At 46.0% G+C, this 12,500-nt stretch overlaps 26 non-coding genes across 26 annotated transcripts; all 26 read left to right on the top strand.

Annotated features, from left to right (window-relative positions):
* The first annotated feature begins 122 nt into the window (after window positions 1-122).
* LOC148858920 (5S ribosomal RNA) lies at window positions 123-241 on the top strand. Its single transcript, XR_016097142.1, has one exon. It is a non-coding gene; the product is annotated as a 5S ribosomal RNA (ribosomal RNA).
* Window positions 242-600: 359 nt separating this feature from the next.
* Window positions 601-719, top strand: LOC148858919 (5S ribosomal RNA). The gene has a single exon (XR_016096026.1). It is a non-coding gene; the product is annotated as a 5S ribosomal RNA (ribosomal RNA).
* A 358-nt stretch (window positions 720-1,077) lies between these two features.
* On the top strand, window positions 1,078-1,196 carry LOC148858918 (5S ribosomal RNA). The gene has a single exon (XR_016097629.1). It is a non-coding gene; the product is annotated as a 5S ribosomal RNA (ribosomal RNA).
* A 359-nt stretch (window positions 1,197-1,555) lies between these two features.
* LOC148858917 (5S ribosomal RNA) lies at window positions 1,556-1,674 on the top strand. The gene has a single exon (XR_016097401.1). It is a non-coding gene; the product is annotated as a 5S ribosomal RNA (ribosomal RNA).
* A 359-nt stretch (window positions 1,675-2,033) lies between these two features.
* LOC148858916 (5S ribosomal RNA) lies at window positions 2,034-2,152 on the top strand. Its single transcript, XR_016096811.1, has one exon. It is a non-coding gene; the product is annotated as a 5S ribosomal RNA (ribosomal RNA).
* Window positions 2,153-2,511: 359 nt separating this feature from the next.
* Window positions 2,512-2,630, top strand: LOC148858915 (5S ribosomal RNA). Its single transcript, XR_016095758.1, has one exon. It is a non-coding gene; the product is annotated as a 5S ribosomal RNA (ribosomal RNA).
* A 358-nt stretch (window positions 2,631-2,988) lies between these two features.
* Window positions 2,989-3,107, top strand: LOC148858914 (5S ribosomal RNA). Its single transcript, XR_016096486.1, has one exon. It is a non-coding gene; the product is annotated as a 5S ribosomal RNA (ribosomal RNA).
* A 359-nt stretch (window positions 3,108-3,466) lies between these two features.
* Window positions 3,467-3,585, top strand: LOC148858913 (5S ribosomal RNA). The gene has a single exon (XR_016097130.1). It is a non-coding gene; the product is annotated as a 5S ribosomal RNA (ribosomal RNA).
* A 359-nt stretch (window positions 3,586-3,944) lies between these two features.
* On the top strand, window positions 3,945-4,063 carry LOC148858912 (5S ribosomal RNA). Its single transcript, XR_016096865.1, has one exon. It is a non-coding gene; the product is annotated as a 5S ribosomal RNA (ribosomal RNA).
* Window positions 4,064-4,421: 358 nt separating this feature from the next.
* On the top strand, window positions 4,422-4,540 carry LOC148858911 (5S ribosomal RNA). The gene has a single exon (XR_016097324.1). It is a non-coding gene; the product is annotated as a 5S ribosomal RNA (ribosomal RNA).
* A 359-nt stretch (window positions 4,541-4,899) lies between these two features.
* LOC148858910 (5S ribosomal RNA) lies at window positions 4,900-5,018 on the top strand. The gene has a single exon (XR_016097117.1). It is a non-coding gene; the product is annotated as a 5S ribosomal RNA (ribosomal RNA).
* Window positions 5,019-5,376: 358 nt separating this feature from the next.
* On the top strand, window positions 5,377-5,495 carry LOC148858909 (5S ribosomal RNA). The gene has a single exon (XR_016096314.1). It is a non-coding gene; the product is annotated as a 5S ribosomal RNA (ribosomal RNA).
* Window positions 5,496-5,854: 359 nt separating this feature from the next.
* LOC148858908 (5S ribosomal RNA) lies at window positions 5,855-5,973 on the top strand. Its single transcript, XR_016097870.1, has one exon. It is a non-coding gene; the product is annotated as a 5S ribosomal RNA (ribosomal RNA).
* Window positions 5,974-6,332: 359 nt separating this feature from the next.
* On the top strand, window positions 6,333-6,448 carry LOC148858907 (5S ribosomal RNA). Its single transcript, XR_016097229.1, has one exon. It is a non-coding gene; the product is annotated as a 5S ribosomal RNA (ribosomal RNA).
* A 359-nt stretch (window positions 6,449-6,807) lies between these two features.
* LOC148858906 (5S ribosomal RNA) lies at window positions 6,808-6,926 on the top strand. Its single transcript, XR_016097106.1, has one exon. It is a non-coding gene; the product is annotated as a 5S ribosomal RNA (ribosomal RNA).
* A 359-nt stretch (window positions 6,927-7,285) lies between these two features.
* Window positions 7,286-7,404, top strand: LOC148858905 (5S ribosomal RNA). Its single transcript, XR_016097095.1, has one exon. It is a non-coding gene; the product is annotated as a 5S ribosomal RNA (ribosomal RNA).
* Window positions 7,405-7,762: 358 nt separating this feature from the next.
* On the top strand, window positions 7,763-7,881 carry LOC148858904 (5S ribosomal RNA). Its single transcript, XR_016097440.1, has one exon. It is a non-coding gene; the product is annotated as a 5S ribosomal RNA (ribosomal RNA).
* A 359-nt stretch (window positions 7,882-8,240) lies between these two features.
* On the top strand, window positions 8,241-8,359 carry LOC148858903 (5S ribosomal RNA). Its single transcript, XR_016095753.1, has one exon. It is a non-coding gene; the product is annotated as a 5S ribosomal RNA (ribosomal RNA).
* Window positions 8,360-8,718: 359 nt separating this feature from the next.
* Window positions 8,719-8,837, top strand: LOC148858902 (5S ribosomal RNA). The gene has a single exon (XR_016097084.1). It is a non-coding gene; the product is annotated as a 5S ribosomal RNA (ribosomal RNA).
* A 359-nt stretch (window positions 8,838-9,196) lies between these two features.
* On the top strand, window positions 9,197-9,315 carry LOC148858901 (5S ribosomal RNA). Its single transcript, XR_016097873.1, has one exon. It is a non-coding gene; the product is annotated as a 5S ribosomal RNA (ribosomal RNA).
* A 358-nt stretch (window positions 9,316-9,673) lies between these two features.
* LOC148858900 (5S ribosomal RNA) lies at window positions 9,674-9,792 on the top strand. The gene has a single exon (XR_016097073.1). It is a non-coding gene; the product is annotated as a 5S ribosomal RNA (ribosomal RNA).
* A 358-nt stretch (window positions 9,793-10,150) lies between these two features.
* LOC148858899 (5S ribosomal RNA) lies at window positions 10,151-10,269 on the top strand. Its single transcript, XR_016096313.1, has one exon. It is a non-coding gene; the product is annotated as a 5S ribosomal RNA (ribosomal RNA).
* A 359-nt stretch (window positions 10,270-10,628) lies between these two features.
* Window positions 10,629-10,747, top strand: LOC148858898 (5S ribosomal RNA). The gene has a single exon (XR_016095653.1). It is a non-coding gene; the product is annotated as a 5S ribosomal RNA (ribosomal RNA).
* Window positions 10,748-11,106: 359 nt separating this feature from the next.
* LOC148858897 (5S ribosomal RNA) lies at window positions 11,107-11,225 on the top strand. Its single transcript, XR_016097613.1, has one exon. It is a non-coding gene; the product is annotated as a 5S ribosomal RNA (ribosomal RNA).
* A 359-nt stretch (window positions 11,226-11,584) lies between these two features.
* LOC148858896 (5S ribosomal RNA) lies at window positions 11,585-11,703 on the top strand. Its single transcript, XR_016096325.1, has one exon. It is a non-coding gene; the product is annotated as a 5S ribosomal RNA (ribosomal RNA).
* Window positions 11,704-12,061: 358 nt separating this feature from the next.
* LOC148858895 (5S ribosomal RNA) lies at window positions 12,062-12,180 on the top strand. The gene has a single exon (XR_016096312.1). It is a non-coding gene; the product is annotated as a 5S ribosomal RNA (ribosomal RNA).
* The last annotated feature ends 320 nt before the right edge of the window (window positions 12,181-12,500 follow it).

The raw sequence follows: 12,500 nt of genomic DNA, 5'->3' as shown, positions 1-12,500 counted from the left end.
GGATCTTGTGCACGGTTACCAAGGGAGGAAAGTTGCATACACCGGTTTTTCAAATCTGAAAGAATTAATGGAGGGGAGCAAGATAGTGAGTGCATAAAGATTAAAGCGAACAAGAAGCAAACGGGTGCGATCATACCAGCACTAATGCACCGGATCCCATCAGAACTCCGAAGTTAAGCGTGCTTGGGCGAGAGTAGTACTAGGATGGGTGACCTCCTGGGAAGTCCTCGTGTTGCACCCCAATTTTATTAATATTTTATATTTGATATACTATTGGCAAATCCCATATGTCGTTTCGGCGAGACAACTGGAAACAACGTGCCGGATACTCGGACCATTTGCGGAACGACCGTCATTACTGAATGGGAACGGTGCAAAACCGGTCTTTTGGCATTCATAGTGCATTGTGGGCCCCACGATATTACTACATTTATCCGGGGCAGCGACAGATCTAGAAAGGAATAACTCCGCTCACCTGAGAGCTTGTGCACGGTTACCAAGGGAGGAAAGTTGCATACACCGTTTTTTCAAGTCTGAAAGAATTAATGGAGGGGAGCAAGATAGTGAGTGCATAAAGATTAAAGCGAACAAGTATCAAACGGGTGCGATCATACCAGCACTAATGCACCGGATCCCATCAGAACTCCGAAGTTAAGCGTGCTTGGGCGAGAGTAGTACTAGGATGGGTGACCTCCTGGGAAGTCCTCGTGTTGCAACCCAATTTTATTAATATTTTATTTTTGATATACTATTTGCAAATTCCATATGTCGTTTCGGCGAGACAACAGTAAACAACGTGCCGGATACTCGGACCATTTGCGGAACGACTGTCATTACTGAATGGGAACGGTGCAAAACCGGGCTTTTGGCATTCGTCGTGCATTGTGGGCCCCACGATATTACTACATTTATCCGGGGATGCGGCAGATCTAAAAAGGAATAACTCCGCTCACCTGGGAGCTTGTGCACGGTAACCAAGGGAGGAAAGTTGTATACACCGTTTTTTCAAGTCTGAAAGAATTAACGGAGGGGAGCAAGATAATGAGTGCATAAAGATTAAAGCGAACAAAAGCAAATAGGTGCGATCATACTAGTACTAATGCACCGGATCCCATCAGAACTCCGAAGTTAAGCGTGCTTGGGCGAGAGTAGTACTAGGATGGGTGACCTCCTAGGAAGTCCTCGTGTTGCACCCCAATTTTATTAATATTTTATTTTTGATATACTATTTGCAAATTCCATATGTCGTTTCGGCGAGACAACAGGAAACAACGTGCCGGATACTCGGACCATTTGCGGAACGACTGTCATTACTGAATGGGAACGGTGCAAAACCGGGCTTTTGGCATTCGTCGTGCATTGTGGGCCCCACGATATTACTACATTTATCCGGGGATGCGGCAGATCTGGAAAGGAATAACTCCGCTCACCTGGGAGATTGTGCACGGTAACCCAGGGAGGAAAGTTGTATACACCGTTTTTTCAAGTCTGAAAGAATTAACGGAGGGGAGCAAGATAATGAGTGCATAAAGATTAAAGCTAACAAGAACCAAACGGGTGCGATCATACTAGCACTAATGCATCGGATCCCATTAGAACTCCGAAGTTAAGCGTGCTTGGGCGAGAGTAGTACTAGGATGGTTGACCTCCTGGGAAGTCCTCGTGTTGCACCCCAATTTTATTAATATTTTATTTTTGATATACTATTTGCAAATTCTATATGTCGTTTCGGCGAGACAACAGTAAACAACGTGCCGGATACTCGGACCATTTGCGGAACGACTGTCATTACTGAATGGGAACGGTGCAAAACCGGGCTTTTGGCATTCGTCCTGCATTGTGGGCCCCACGATATTACTACATTTATCCGGGGATGCGGCAGATCTGGAAAGGAATAACTCCGCTCACCTGGGAGCTTGTGCACGGTAACCCAGGGAGGAAAGTTGTATACACCGTTTTTTCAAGTCTGAAAGAATTGACGGAGGGGAGCAAGATAATGAGTGCATAAAGATTAAAGCTAACAAGAACCAAACGGGTGCGATCATACTAGCACTAATGCATCGGATCCCATTAGAACTCCGAAGTTAAGCGTGCTTGGGCGAGAGTAGTACTAGGATGGGTGACCTCCTGGGAAGTCCTCGTGTTGCACCCCAATTTTATTAATATTTTATTTTTGATATACTATTTGCAAATTCTATATGTCGTTTCGGCGAGACAACAGTAAACAACGTGCCGGATACTCGGACCATTTGCGGCACGACCGTCATTACTGAATGGGAACGGTGCAAAACTGGTCTTTTGGCATTCGTAGTGCATTGTGGGCCCCACGATATTACTACATTTATCCGGGGCAGCTACAGATGTAGAAAGGAATAACTCCGGTCACCTGGGAGCTTGTGCACGGTTACCAAGGGAGGAAAGTTGCATACACCGTTTTTTCAAGTCTGAAAGAATTAATGGAGGGGAGCAAGATAGTGAGTGCATAAAGATTAAAGCGAACAAGAAGCAAACGGGTGCGATCATACCAGCACTAATGCACCGGATCCCATCAGAACTCCGAAGTTAAGCGTGCTTGGGCGAGAGTAGTACTAGGATGGGTGACCTCCTGTGAAGTCCTCGTGTTGCACCCCAATTTTATTAATATTTTATATTTGATATACTATTGGCAAATTCCATATGTCGTTTCGGCGAGACAACAGGAAACAACGTGCCGGATACTCGGACCATTTGGGGAACGACCGTCATTACTGAATGGGAACGGTGCAAAACAGGGCGTTTGGCATTCGTCGTGCATAGTGGGCCCCACGATATTACTACATTTATCCGGGGATGCGGCAGATCTAGAAAGGAATAACTCCGCTCACCTGGGAGCATGTGCACGGTAACCAAGGGAGGAAAGTTGTATACACCGTTTTTTCAAGTCTGAAAGAATTAACGGAGGGGAGCAAGATAATGAGTGCATAAAGATTAAAGCGAACAAAAGCAAACGGGTGCGATCATACTAGTACTAATGCACCGGATCCCATCAGAACTCCGAAGTTAAGCGTGCTTGGGCGAGATTAGTACTAGGATGGGTGACCTCCTGGGAAGTCCTCGTGTTGCACCCCAATTTTAGTAATATTTTATTTTTGATATACTATTTGCAAATTCCATATGTCGTTTCGGCGAGACAACAGGAAACAACGTGCCGGATACTCGGACCATTTGCGGCACGACCGTCATTACTGAATGGGAACGGTGCAAAACCGGTCTTTTGGCATTCATAGTGCATTGTGGGCCCCACGATATTACTACATTTATCCGGGGCAGCGACAGATCTAGAAAGGAATAACTCCGCTCACCTGGGAGCTTGTGCACGGTTACCAAGGGAGGAAAGTTGCATACACCGTTTTTTCAAGTCTGAAAGAATTAATGGAGGGGAGCAAGATAGTGAGTGCATAAAGATTAAAGCGAACAAGAAGCAAACGGGTGCGATCATACCAGCACTAATGCACCGGATCCCATCAGAACTCCGAAGTTAAGCGTGCTTGGGCGAGAGTAGTACTAGGATGGGTGACCTCCTGGGAAGTCCTCGTGTTGCACCCCAATTTTATTAATATTTTATATTTGATATACTATTGGCAAATTCCATATGTCGTTTCGGCGAGACAACTGGAAACAACGTGCCGGATACTCGGACCATTTGCGGCACGACCGTCATTACTGAATGGGAACGGTGCTAAACCGGTCTTTTGGCATTCATAGTGCATTGTGGGCCCCACGATATTACTACATTTACCCTGGGCAGCGACAGATCTAGAAAGGAATAACTCCGCTCACCTGGGATCTTGTGCACGGTTACCAAGGGAGGAAAGTTGCATACACCGGTTTTTCAAATCTGAAAGAATTAATGGAGGGGAGCAAGATAGTGAGTGCATAAAGATTAAAGCGAACAAGAAGCAAACGGGTGCGATCATACCACCTCTAATGCACCGGATCCCATCAGAACTCCGAAGTTAAGCGTGCTTGGGCGAGAGTAGTACTAGGGTGGGTGACCTCCTGGGAAGTCCTCGTGTTGCACCCCAATTTTATTAATATTTTATTTTTGATATACTATTGGCAAATTCCATATGTCGTTTCGGCGAGACAACAGGAAACAATGTGCCGGATACTCGGACCATTTGCGGAACGACTGTCATTACTGAATGGGAACGGTGCAAAACCGGGCTTTTGGCATTCGTCGTGCATTGTGGGCCCCGTGATATTACTACATTTATCCGAGGATGCGGCAGATCTAGAAAGGAATAACTCCGCTCACCTGAAGCTTGTGCACGGTAACCAAGGGAGGAAAGTTGCATACACCGTTTTTTCAAGTCTGAAAGAATTAATGGAGGGGAGCAAGATAGTGAGTGCATAAAGATTAAAGCGAACAAGAAGAAAACGGGTGCGATCATACCAGCACTAATGCACCGGATCCCATCTGAACTCCGAAGTTAAGCGTGCTTGGGCGAGAGTAGTACTCGGATGGGTGACCTCCTGGGAAGTCCTCATGTTGCACCACAATTTTATTAATATTTTATTTTTGATATACTATTTGCAAATTCCATATGTCGTTTCGGCGAGAAAACTGGAAACAACGTGCAGGATACTCGGACCATTTGCGGCACGACCGTCATTACTGAATGGGAACGGTGCAAAACCGGTCTTTTGGCATTCATAGTGCATTGTGGGCCCCACGATATTACTACATTTATCCGGGGCAGCGACAGATCTAGAAAGGAATAACTCCGCTCACCTGGGAGCTTGTGCACGGTTACCAAGGGAGGAAAGTTGCATACACCGTTTTTTCAAGTCTGAAAGAATTAATGGAGGGGAGCAAGATAGTGAGTGCATAAAGATTAAAGCGAACAAGTATCAAACGGGTGCGATCATACCAGCACTAATGCACCGGATCCCATCAGAACTCCGAAGTTAAGCGTGCTTGGGCGAGAGTAGTACTAGGATGGGTGACCTCCTGGGAAGTCCTCGTGTTGCACCCCAATTTTATTAATATTTTATTTTTGATATATTATTTGCAAATTCCATATGTCGTTTCGGCGAGACAACAGGAAACAACGTGCCGGATACTCGGACCATTTGCGGAACGACTGTCATTACCGAATGGGAACGGTGCAAAACCGGGCTTTTGGCATTCGTCGTGCATTGTGGGCCCCACGATATTACTACATTTATCCGGGGATGCGGCAGATCTAGAAAGGAATAACTCCGCTCACCTGGGAGCTTGTGCACGGTAACCAAGGGAGGAAAGTTGTATACACCGTTTTTTCAAGTCTGAAAGAATTAACGGAGGGGAGCAAGATAATGAGTGCATAAAGATTAAAGCGAACAAAAGCAAACGGGTGCGATCATACTAGTACTAATGCACCGGATCCCATCAGAACTCCGAAGTTAAGCGTGCTTGGGCGAGAGTAGTACTAGGATGGGTGACCTCCTGGGAAGTCCTCGTGTTGCACCCCAATTTTATTAATATTTTATTTTTGATATACTATTTGCAAATTCCATATGTCGTTTCGGCGAGACAACAGGAAACAACGTGCCGGATACTCGGACCATTTGCGGAACGACTGTCATTACTGAATGGGAACGGTGCAAAACCGGGCTTTTGGCATTCGTCGTGCATTGTGGGCCCCACGATATTACTACATTTATCCGGGGATGCGGCAGATCTGGAAAGGAATAACTCCGCTCACCTGGGAGCTTGTGCACGGTAACCCAGGGAGGAAAGTTGTATACACCGTTTTTTCAAGTCTGAAAGAATTAATGGAGGGGAGCAAGATAGTGAGTGCATAAAGATTAAAGCGAACAAGAAGAAAACCGGTGCGATCATACCAGCACTAATGCACCGGATCCCATCAGAACTCCGAAGTTAAGCGTGCTTGGGCGAGAGTAGTACTAGGATGGGTGACCTCCTGGGACGTCCTCGTGTTGCAACCCAATTTTATTAATATTTTATTTTTGATATACTATTTGCAAATTCCATATGTCGTTTCGGCGAGACAACTAGAAACAACGTGCCGGATACTCGGACCATTTGCGGCACGACCGTCATTACTGAATGGGAACGGTGCAAAACCTTTCTTTTGGCATTCGTCGTGCATTGTGGGCCCCGCGATATTACTACATTTATCCGGGGTAGCGACAGATCTAGAAAGGACTAACTCCGCTCACCTGGGAGCTTGTGCACGGTTACCAAGGGAGGAAAGTTGCATACACCGTTTTTTCAAGTCTAATAGAATTAATGGAGGGGAGCAAGATAGTGAGTGCATAAAGATTAAAGCGAACAAGAAGCAAACGGGTGCGATCATACCAGCACTAATGCACCGGATCCCATCAGAACTCCGAAGTTAAGCGTGCTTGGGCGAGAGTAGTACTAGGATGGGTGACCTGGGAAGTCCTCGTGTTGCACCCCAATTTTATTAATATTTTATTTTTGATATACTATATGCAAATTCCATATGTCGTTTCGGCGAGATAACAGGAAACAACGTGCCGGATACTCGGACCATTTGGGGAACGACCGTCATTACTGAATGGGAACGGTGCAAAACAGGGCGTTTGGCATTCGTCGTGCATTGTGGGCCCCATGATATTACAACATTTATCCCGGGATGCGGCAGATCTACAAAGGAATAACTCCGCTCACCTGGGAGCTTGTGCACGGTTACCAAGGGAGGAAAGTTGCATACACCGTTTTTTCAAATCTGAAAGGATTAATGGAGGGGAGCAAAACAGTGAGTGGATAAAGATTTCTGCGAACAAGATGCAAACGGGTGCGATCATACCAGCACTAATGCACCGGATCCCATCAGAACTCCGAAGTTAAGCGTGCTTGGGCGAGAGTAGTACTAGGATGGGTGACCTCCTGGGAAGTCCTCGTGTTGCACCCCAATTTTATTAATATTTTATTTTTGATATACTATTGGCAAATTCCATATGTCGTTTCGGCGAGACAACTGGAAACAACGTGCCGGATATTCGGACCATTTGCGGCACGACCGTCATTACTGAATGGGAACGGTGCAAAACTGGTCTTTTGGCATTCGTAGTGCATTGTGGGCCCCACGATATTACTACATTTATCCGGGGCAGCGACAGATGTAGAAAGGAATAACTCCGGTCACCTGAGAGCTTGTGCACGGTTACCAAGGGAGGAAAGTTGCATACACCGTTTTTTCAAGTCTGAAAGAATTAATGGAGGGGAGCAAGATAGTGAGTGCATAAAGATTAAAGCGAACAAGAAGCAAATGGGTGCGATCATACCAGCACTAATGCACCGGATCCCATCAGAACTCCGAAGTTAAGCGTGCTTGGGCGAGAGTAGTACTAGGATGGGTGACCTCCTGGGAAGTCCTCGTGTTGCACCCCAATTTTATTAATATTTTATATTTGATATACTATTGGCAAATTCCATATGTCGTTTCGGCGAGACAACAGGAAACAACGTGCCGGATACTCGGACCATTTGGGGAACGACCGTCATTACGGAATGGGAACGGTGCGAAACAGGGCGTTTGGCATTCGTCGTGCATTGTGGGCCCCACGAAATTACTACATTTATCCGGGGATGCGGCAGATCTAGAAAGGAATAACTCCGCTCACCTGGGAGCTTGTGCACGGTAACCAAGGGAGGAAAGTTGTATACACCGTTTTTTCAAGTCTGAAAGAATTAACGGAGGGGAGCAAGATAATGAGTGCATAAAGATTAAAGCGAACAAAAGCAAACGGGTGCGATCATACTAGTACTAATGCACCGGATCCCATCAGAACTCCGAAGTTAAGCGTGCTTGGGCGAGAGTAGCACTAGGATGGGTGACCTCCTGGGAAGTCCTCGTGTTGCACCCCAATTTTAGTAATATTTTATTTTTGATATACTATTTGCAAATTCCATATGTCGTTTCGGCGAGACAATAGGAAACAACGTGCCGGATACTCGGACCATTTGCGGCACGACCGTCATTACTGAATGGGAACGGTGCAAAACCGGTCTTTTGGCATTCATAGTGCATTGTGGGCCCCACGATATTACTACATTTATCCGGGGCAGAGACAGATCCAGAAAGGAATAACTCCGCTCACCTGGGAGCTTGTGCACGGTTACCAAGGGAGGAAAGTTGCATACACCGTTTTTTCAAATCTGAAAGAATTAATGGAGGGGAGCAAGATAGTGAGTGCATAAAGATTAAAGCGAACAAGAACCAAACGGGTGCGATCATACCAGTACTAATGCACCGGATCCCATCAGAACTCCGAAGTTAAGCGTGCTTGGGCGAGAGTAGTACTAGGATGGGTGACCTCCTGGGAAGTCCTCGTGTTGCACCCCAATTTTATTAATATTTTATATTTGATATACTATTGGCAAATTCCATATGTCGTTTCGGCGAGACAACTGGAAACAACGTGCCGAATACTCGGACCATTTGCGGCACGACCGTCATTACTGAATGGGAACGGTGCAAAACTGGTCTTTTGGCATTCGTAGTGCATTGTGGGCCCCACGATATTACTACATTTATCCGGGGCAGCGACAGATCTAGAAAGGAATAACTCCGCTCACCTGAGAGCTTGTGCACGGTTACCAAGGGAGGAAAGTTGCATACACCGTTTTTTCAAATCTGAAAGAATTAATGGAGGGGAGCAAGATAGTGAGTGCATAAAGATTAAAGCGAACAAGAAGCAAACGGGTGCGATCATACCAGCACTAATGCACCGGATCCCATCAGAACTCCGAAGTTAAGCGTGCTTGGGCGAGAGTAGTACTAGGATGGGTGACCTCCTGGGAAGTCCTCGTGTTGCACCCCAATTTTATTAATATTTTATTTTTGATATACTATTTGCAAATTCTATATGTCGTTTCGGCGAGACAACAGTAAACAACGTGCCGGATACTCGGACCATTTGCGGAACGACTGTCATTACTGAATGGGAACGGTGCAAAACCGGGCTTTTGGCATTCGTCGTGCATTGTGGGCCCCACGATATTACTACATTTATCCGGGGATGCGGCAGATCTGGAAAGGAATAACTCCGCTCACCTGGGAGCTTGTGCACGGTAACCCAGGGAGGAAAGTTGTATACACCGTTTTTTCAAGTCTGAAAGAATTAACGGAGGGGAGCAAGATAATGAGTGCATAAAGATTAAAGCTAACAAGAACCAAACGGGTGCGATCATACTAGCACTAATGCATCCGATCCCATTAGAACTCCGAAGTTAAGCGTGCTTGGGCGAGAGTAGTACTAGGATGGGTGACCTCCTGGGAAGTCCTCGTGTTGCACCCCAATTTTATTAATATTTTATTTTTGATATACTATTTGCAAATTCTATATGTCGTTTCGGCGAGACAACAGTAAACAACGTGCCGGATACTCGGACCATTTGCGGCACGACCGTCATTACTGAATGGGAACGGTGCAAAACTGGTCTTTTGGCATTCGTATGCATTGTGGACCCCACGATATTAATACATTTATCCGGGGCAGCTACAGATGTAGAAAGGAATAACTCCGGTCACCTGGGAGCTTGTGCACGGTTACCAAGGGAGGAAAGTTGCATACACCGTTTTTTCAAGTCTGAAAGAATTAATGGAGGGGAGCAAGATAGTGAGTGCATAAAGATTAAAGCGAACAAGAAGCAAACGGGTGCGATCATACCAGCACTAATGCACCGGATCCCATCAGAACTCCGAAGTTAAGCGTGCTTGGGCGAGAGTAGTACTAGGATGGGTGACCTCCTGGGAAGTCCTCGTGTTGCACCCCAATTTTATTAATATTTTATATTTGATATACTATTGGCAAATTCCATATGTCGTTTCGGCGAGACAACAGGAAACAACGTGCCGGATACTCGGACCATTTGGGGAACGACCGTCATTACTGAATGGGAACGGTGCAAAACAGGGCGTTTGGCATTCGTCGTGCATAGTGGGCCCCACGATATTACTACATTTATCCGGGGATGCGGCAGATCTAGAAAGGAATAACTCCGCTCACCTGGGAGCTTGTGCACGGTAACCAAGGGAGGAAAGTTGTATACACCGTTTTTTCAAGTCTGAAAGAATTAACGGAGGGGAGCAAGATAATGAGTGCATAAAGATTAAAGCGAACAAAAGCAAACGGGTGCGATCATACTAGTACTAATGCACCGGATCCCATCAGAACTCCGAAGTTAAGCGTGCTTGGGCGAGAGTAGTACTAGGATGGGTGACCTCCTGGGAAGTCCTCGTGTTGCACCCCAATTTTAGTAATATTTTATTTTTGATATACTATTTGCAAATTCCATATGTCGTTTCGGCGAGACAACAGGAAACAACGTGCCGGATACTCGGACCATTTGCGGCACGACCGTCATTACTGAATGGGAACGGTGCAAAACCGGTCTTTTGGCATTCATAGTGCATTGTGGGCCCCACGATATTACTACATTTATCCGGAGCAGCGACAGATCTAGAAAGGAATAACTCCGCTCACCTGGGAGCTTGTGCACGGTTACCAAGGGAGGAAAGTTGCATACACCGTTTTTTCAAGTCTGAAAGAATTAATGGAGGGGAGCAAGATAGTGAGTGCATAAAGATTAAAGCGAACAAGAAGCAAACGGGTGCGATCATACCAGCACTAATGCACCGGATCCCATCAGAACTCCGAAGTTAAGCGTGCTTGGGCGAGAGTAGTACTAGGATGGGAGACCTCCTGGGAAGTCCTCGTGTTGCACCCCAATTTTATTAATATTTTATATTTGATATACTATTGGCAAATTCCATATGTCGTTTCGGCGAGACAACTGGAAAGAACGTGCCGGATACTCGGACCATTTGCGGCACGACCGTCATTACTGAATGGGAACGGTGCTAAACCGGGCGTTTGGCATTCGTCGTGCATTGTGGGCCCCATGATATTACTACATTTATCCGGGGATGCGGCAGATCTAGAAAGGAATAAATCCGCTCACCTGGGAGCTTGTGCACGGTAACCAAGGGAGGAAAGTTGTATACACCGTTTTTTCAAGTCTGAAAGAATTAACGGAGGGGAGCAAGATAATGAGTGCATAAAGATTAAAGCTAACAAGAACCAAACGGGTGCGATCGTACTAGCACTAATGCATCGGATCCCATTAGAACTCCGAAGTTAAGCGTGCTTGGGCGAGAGTAGTACTAGGATGGGTGACCTCCTGGGAAGTCCTCGTGTTGCACCCCAATTTTATTAATATTTTATTTTTGATATACTATTTGCAAATTCTATATGTCGTTTCGGCGAGACAACAGTAAACAACGTGCCGGATACTCGGACCATTTGCGGCACGACCGTCATTACTGAATGGGAACGGTGCAAAACTGGTCTTTTGGCATTCGTAGTGCATTGTGGGCCCCACGATATTACTACATTTATCCGGGGCAGCTACAGATGTAGAAAGGAATAACTCCGGTCACCTGGGAGCTTGTGCACGGTTACCAAGGGAGGAAAGTTGCATACACCGTTTTTTCAAGTCTGAAAGAATTAATGGAGGGGAGCAAGATAGTGAGTGCATAAAGATTAAAGCGAACAAGAAGCAAACGGGTGCGATCATACCAGCACTAATGCACCGGATCCCATCAGAACTCCGAAATTAAGCGTGCTTGGGCGAGAGTAGTACTAGGATGGGTGACCTCCTGGGAAGTCCTCGTGTTGCACCCCAATTTTATTAATATTTTATATTTGATATACTATTGGCAAATTCCATATGTCGTTTCGGCGAGACAACAGGAAACAACGTGCCGGATACTCGGACCATTTGGGGAACGACCGTCATTACTGAATGGGAACGGTGCAAAACAGGGCGTTTGGCATTCGTCGTGCATAGTGGGCCCCACGATATTACTACATTTATCCGGGGATGCGGCAGATCTAGAAAGGAATAACTCCGCTCACCTGGGAGCTTGTGCACGGTAACCAAGGGAGGAAAGTTGTATACACCGTTTTTTCAAGTCTGAAAGAATTAACGGAGGGGAGCAAGATAATGAGTGCATAAAGATTAAAGCGAACAAAAGCAAACGGGTGCGATCATACTAGTACTAATGCACCGGATCCCATCAGAACTCCGAAGTTAAGCGTGCTTGGGCGAGAGTAGTACTAGGATGGGTGACCTCCTGGGAAGTCCTCGTGTTGCACCCCAATTTTATTAATATTTTATATTTGATATACTATTGGCAAATTCCATATGTCGTTTCGGCGAGACAACTGGAAACAACGTGCCGGATACTCGGACCATTTGCGGCACGACCGTCATTACTGAATGGGAACGGTGCAAAACCGGTCTTTTGGCATTCATAGTGCATTGTGGGCCCCACGAAATTACTACATTTATCCGGGGCAGCGACAGATCTAGAAAGGAATAACTCCGCTCACCTGGGATCTTGTGCACGGTTACCAAGGGAGGAAAGTTGCATACACCGGTTTTTCAAATCTGAAAGAATTAATGGAGGGGAGCAAGA

The sequence above is a fragment of the Nelumbo lutea genome, chromosome 4 (genome assembly GCF_056320005.1).
Source record: "Nelumbo lutea isolate HS-2025 chromosome 4, American lotus-T2T, whole genome shotgun sequence".
Lineage (NCBI taxonomy): Eukaryota > Viridiplantae > Streptophyta > Magnoliopsida > Proteales > Nelumbonaceae > Nelumbo > Nelumbo lutea.
Note: the sequence above shows the minus strand (reverse complement) of the source record. Positions and strands in the feature narration are given on the sequence as shown.